This window comes from Microtus pennsylvanicus, chromosome X, assembly GCF_037038515.1.
Source record: "Microtus pennsylvanicus isolate mMicPen1 chromosome X, mMicPen1.hap1, whole genome shotgun sequence".
Taxonomy (NCBI): domain Eukaryota; kingdom Metazoa; phylum Chordata; class Mammalia; order Rodentia; family Cricetidae; genus Microtus; species Microtus pennsylvanicus.
Window position 1 is genome coordinate 133,285,944 of NC_134601.1, and position 6,032 is coordinate 133,291,975.

Here is a 6,032-nt window from a genome sequence, read left to right on the forward strand (position 1 = left end):
CTGGAGATCAAGGGGCAGGAATGGGAGGTGCTGGCTGAGGACATTGGGTGGGGACAGAGGCAGGAGGTGCAAAGCATCAAGACTCTAACTTAAAACTCAGGGTGTAGCTCAGTGGGAGGACAGTGTGCTTCTGAAGAGTCCCTGGGTTCTATTCCAGGCACTGCAAAAGCTAAACCAACCCCGAAGGCCTTGAAAGTAACAGCACAAATATAAAGGCTTCCTCTTGAGATGAGGGCCTTCTTTGCTCGTCAGGCTGCCTCTAATGCTCCTTCTCGGCCAGCTTCCAGATGTGTCGAATCCAGCAGCTCACAGAAAGCCACCCATCCCGAGTGTCCATCCGGAGACTACCATGACCACGTGAGAAAGCTTTGATCTTGGAGTCTGGGACCAGGGTGGGAAGCATTTCAATGTCTGAGTTAGAGAATATGACCATTCTCATTTATTGTGGGTCTGTTTCTGAGCTAAGATTTCTCTATAAGGGATATGGGTGTTTTGCCTGATTGTATGTCTGCACCACCTGCCTGCTTCCTGTTCACAGAGACCAGAAAAGGGCGTTGGATCCCCTGGAATGGGAGAATGGGAGTTACCAACAGGCCTGAGTTGCTACGCGAGTACTGGGAATCGAACCTGGCCTCCCTAGAAGAGCAGCAGGTTCTCTTAACTGCTGATGCATCTCTCTACCCGGAGGCAAGGTTTTTTATTTTTTTTTTGAAGTAGGGTCTGACTATACCTAGTTCCTACCCACTCTCGGTCCCCTCCCCCTCTACTGTTTGCCCCACTCTAAGTCAAGCTCCCTTCTCTCTACTGGGTTATGTATCTGGACCAGGGATAGGTGAATTTGAGATTTTTGCTTCTAGATACACCCTAACCAGGTCTAACCTGGTCTCCTCAGATACCAGGCATACAAGTAACTCACCAACATACACACTAGCAAAACATGCATACACCTAAAATAAAAATGTGTGTTTTTTAAGTTTCAGGCCAACCAGGGCAAGTTATCAAAATAAAAGGTGAAAAGAGGGTTGGAGATGCAGCTTTGTGGTTCTAAGGTTAGTTCCCAGCACAGTAGAGAAAGCGTCTTGTAGAACCAGGCTGGTGGGACAGCTCTTCAGGAGGCCAAGGTGGGAAAATTGTGGTTTCCAGACCAGCCTGGGCCACAGAGTGAATTCCATAGTGAAACCCTGCCTCAAAAAAGGGTTGAGGATGTGACTTAGTGACTCAGGCCTTGACAGTAACAGGCTGTGTGTGGGTTTGATTGCCAGCACTGAAAACTAAAGATGCACGTGAATGCCACCTGTTATTACTGTATGGACCACACAGGCCATCCCTGTGCCATCCGCAAAATGACCGTGGGCAGAGGCACCTCCAGGTGTTTCATCTGTTAGATACTTTGCTGTGTGTTTGTGAGCATGTCTAGGCATGCAGTCTGGGTTACCGCAAGTAGCTTGCCTTTGCTTGTCTTGTAAAGGGCACCTTACTCTGCAAGTACACACAGAGCGTATGTATTCTGCTCTGTACTTAATGGTCAGTCTGTATACAGTAGGAAGCCCCCACCCCATCATCTGAATCACTCAGCAATAGTCATTGGCTAGGAATGACCTTTTCCTGTTGTTCTTTTTTAGAGAATTTTTTTATGTAGTGGCCCAAGATGGGCTTAACTGCCGGAGTGATTGACTCTGCCTCAGCTTTCTGAGTGCTGGAATTCCAGGGTGTATACCTGAGTTATAAGTGAATATTTATAAGATTGTTCCGGGGCTGGAGAGATGGCTTAGTGGTTAAGAGCACTGGCTGCTCTTCCAGAGGACCTGAGTTCAATTCTCAGCAATCACATGGTGGCTCATAGCCATCTGTGCTGAGATCTGGCGCCCTCTTCTGGTGTGTGGGCATATATGGAGGCAGAATGTTGTATACATAATAAATATAAATAAATCTAAAAAAAGGATTGTTTCACTCATGTTTCTCTTCATTGTTACGCTTTTTAAAAATTAATTTTAAAATTGATGTGTATGTATTAAATGCCACGCGTGTGCAGGTGCCCATGGAGACTAGAAGAAGGCGTCATGTCCCCTGGAGCGGGAGTTACAGGCAGTTGTGAGCTGCCTGGCATGGGTACTGGGACCTGAATGTGGGTTCTCTGAGAGAGCAGCAAGTGCAAATCTTTTGCCTTTTACAAAGTTTCCTCATCACTCCCCTCAGACTTGTATCCACTGCTTCTTGTACTTACGTTAGTGTTAGGGGCATAAGTAAAATTATTTGGGTGTATTACTAAGGCTTCTTCCAAGAAACCAATATGTGATTTATTTAAAGGAACTAACACATATTGTTATGGAAGCTGAGAGGTCCCGTAATAAGTCACCTGAAAACGGGGGACCTATAGCAACCAGGAGGACAATTACAGAAGTTCAGTTGAGGGACAAAGAGGAAATCCCCCTTCCTCTGCCTCTTGATCTATTTAGACCCCCAGTGGGTTGGATGAAGCCTGTTCACAAGAGGGAAGGAGGGCCTTCTGTATTGTTCAGTCCAGCACTCAGTGAAGTGTGTCACTTCATCTGACACACCCAGAAAAATGTTCAACTGGGGCACCTCACATCACAGTCAGCCCAACACATAGAATTATCCAGCAAAGCTCACCTGTGGTGGTTTGAATAAGAATAGTCCCCTAGCCAGGCTTGGTGGTACAGTCCTTTAATTCCAGCACTTGGGAGGCAGAGGCAGGAGGATCTCTGTAAATTCAAGACTAGCCTGATCTATAGAGCAAGTTCCAGGACAGCCAGAGCTACACAGAGAAACCCTCTCTCAAAACCCAGGGCTGGAGAGATGGCTCAGAGGTTAAGAGCACTGACTGCTCTTCCAGAGGTCCTGAGTTCAATTCCCAGCAACCACATAGTGGCTCACAACCATCAGTAATGAGATCTGGTGCCCTCTTCTGGCCAGAAGGCATACATCCAGGAAAAAACCTGTATACATAATAAATAAATAAAGCAAAAAGAGTGTCCCCCCCATAGGCTCACTATATTTGCTTAGTCATCAGAGACTGGTACTACTTGAGAGAGATTAGGAGCGTGGCGTTGTTGGAGAAAGTGTATCACTGGGGTGGACTTTGAGCTTTCAAAAGCCCTTATAGGCCCAGCCCTGCTCCAGCCCCTGCCTGTGGATCAAAATGTAGCTCTCAGCTACTTCTCCAGCACCACGCCTGCCACTCGTGCAGCCTGCACCCTGCTCTTCCCCTGTGATGATTGTGGACTAAAGCACCAATTAAATGCTTTCTCTGGTAATAGTTGTCAAGGTTATGCTGTCTCTTTACAGCAATAGACCAGTGACTAAGATATACCCTTTGTCAACTTGGCACTGACATGCATCTTATAAAGCCACGCTAATCACCAGATGACTACAGTAAATAGGGCAGCTGTTCCCCTAACCTGACACAGCAGTCTCTGCCCAGAAGAGGTAAAATGCTTGAGCCTGCTGATATCCCACAACTTAACAGTTCAGGTCAGCAATATTTTTTTTAAAGATTTCTTTATTTATTATGTACACAGTGTTCAGCCTCCATGTATGCCTGGAGGCCAGAAGAGGGTACCAGATTTCATTACAGATGGTTGTGAGCCACCATGTGGTTGCTGGGAATTGAACTCAGGACCTCTGGAAGAGCAGGCAATGCTCTTAACCGCTGAGCCATCTTTCCAGCCCCCCCTCAGCAATATTTAAATACTGATAGAGGGCCGGAAGCTCAAGTCTTGCTGACTTGGTTGGAGCTTGCTAAGTCAACTATGTTGGTCTTAAATTCACAGAGATCCACCTGGCTCTGCCTTTTGAGTGCTGAAAATATATTTTTAGGTTTGTTTATTTTACATGTATGTTACGTGTCTCTGTGTACACCACATGCATGCCTGGTGTCCATGCAAGTCAGAAGAAGGGGACCAATCCCATGGAACTGTAGTTGTAACTGGCCGTGAGCCACCATGTGGGTGCTGGGAACTGAACCCAGGCCCTCTTAATCACTCATCTATCTCTCCAGCCCCTGCAAAAAAAATATTTTCAGCTTTAGGAACTTTATTTTCCTTTCACCTTTTCCTTTCTTTGCGCAGGTGTCTGCAGAGCAGCTCGGGATCGCTCATTGGTGACTCCAATCCATCGGTGGCCTGCACTGTGGGAGCTGCTGACCAATCCTCAGGCTGGCTGGGCACTCAAGTCTTCAGTGGGGAACTGCTGGCTGGGTACAGAGGGCACCTGCATACCCTCAGAACAGGCTGTCACCTCTGGTTGAGCAACAGTGACCTCAGGAGCCCTAAAATTCCTCCTTTGTCCCAGTCTTCTCAGCAGCAGCCTGATCCTCCTCCTCAGCCTCCTCTGGGTCAGTCATAACATCCCATGGGTGCTCACTCATACCAAGTACTTCCGGGGCCAGCATCCGCTTCAGACCCACCGAGTGAGTACCCTCGTTGTTGCGTGGGCTGGCAATGTCCACATACTACAGAGGCGAGTCTGCACTCCAGAGTCAGTGGTAGGCAGGTGGGTGTAAGATGCCTCTGTGAGGGGCTGGCCAGGAGGTCAGTCCTGGAGTCAGTCACCACTAGATGTAGTGACTTCTAGTGATTTCCTGGAGGCTGCTTGGATTTGGTTACTGAAGACCCATGATGTAAAGTGGTCAGCAATTTGAGTAGCTCCAGCAGCGGCAGCAAACTTCAGCACGGCTCGCTGGCCAATGTCCCTGGAGGAGATGATGCTGACATCAGCAGGGATCTCAATGGCAACAAGAGCCCAAGCTGCCAGCAACAGCTTCTCCCAGGTCCTCTCCAGATTTATGGTGTAGATACCATCAGTTTTCCTTTTGTAGATGAACTGCTCCATCTGAAGGTTGAGGTTAGCCGGGTGGTGGTGGCGTACGCCGCCTTTAATCCCAGCACTAGGGAGACAGAGACAGGTGGATCTCAGTGAGTTGGAAGCCAGCCTGGTCTACAAGAGCTAGTCCCAGGACAGCCTTCAAAGCTACAGAGAAACCCTGTCTTAAAACCAAAAAAAAAAAAAAAGAAAGTCGAGGGTCGAGGTTGGTGCCACCTAAGTGGGTTCCTATGACAAGGAAGTTGAGGGCATCCTTCTCCTTTATCTTCAGGACATCAAGAGCTCTGAACATTGTGTAAATGTCCCTTTAAGTTACAGTGGGAATCAAGAACAACGCCATAGGGACCTGTGCTTTTGTAGTGTGGAAAAGGCGGGAAAAAATAAGCAAATGTATGTATGTGTATTCCTTGTCTATTTCTAAAAAAAAAAGGAACAGTGCATAGGGACCTGTCCCTGGGCAATGTAGGAAAGGTGGGGGAATGTGGCGAACTTCTTGACCAGCGAGAAAGAACAACCACCACACGAGGATTCTTCTCAGATCATGCTTTAATGGAGTGCCCTTGGTTGAGGGAGAGCAGGAAACGAGAGGCAGGAAACGAGGGGCAGGGAACGAGGCCCCCCCCACCCAGAGCACTAAGGCAGCTGCTTATATAGGGAATTGGCACACGGGTCGCCCTGTGATTGGCTGCCACCATCAGCTGACACCAGACTGCATTGGGATAGGCCCAAGGACTCTAAACCACCGCGCATGCAGGAAGCGGGGGACACGCAGCTCCCAAAGGCTTAGCCAAATATGGAGTTGTTTATTTCCAACAAGACAGGTTGTCGGCGCCATCTTGTAATGGTGATCCTGTCCGGCTCCCTACAGGGGAAAAAAAGAAAAATGTCTACATTTGTGCTCTGAGCCATCTCTCCAGCTCCTCCTTGTCCGTTTCTTTTTAAAAAGTTTTCAAATTTTATTTTAATGTGTGTGTATATGTAGGTGTGCTCATGTGTGAGGCCGGAGGACAAGCTCAGTTGTTCCCTCCAGCAATGCTTCTCATGCCTGGAGCTCACCAGTTACTCTTCCCTGCCACTGGGAGCACAGCGTGTTTTGAACCGCAATACCAGCCAGCATTCTAACGATAGATGCTGGCCCTAGAACTCAGGTCCTCAGGCTTGCGAGAAAGTACTCCACTGCCTGAGCACCT

General features: G+C 48.1%; 1 pseudogene; it reads right to left on the reverse strand.

The window, feature by feature from the left end:
- Window positions 1-4,053: 4,053 nt before the first annotated feature.
- Window positions 4,054-5,134, reverse strand: LOC142840542 (small ribosomal subunit protein uS2 pseudogene; annotated as a pseudogene).
- Window positions 5,135-6,032: the final 898 nt, after the last annotated feature.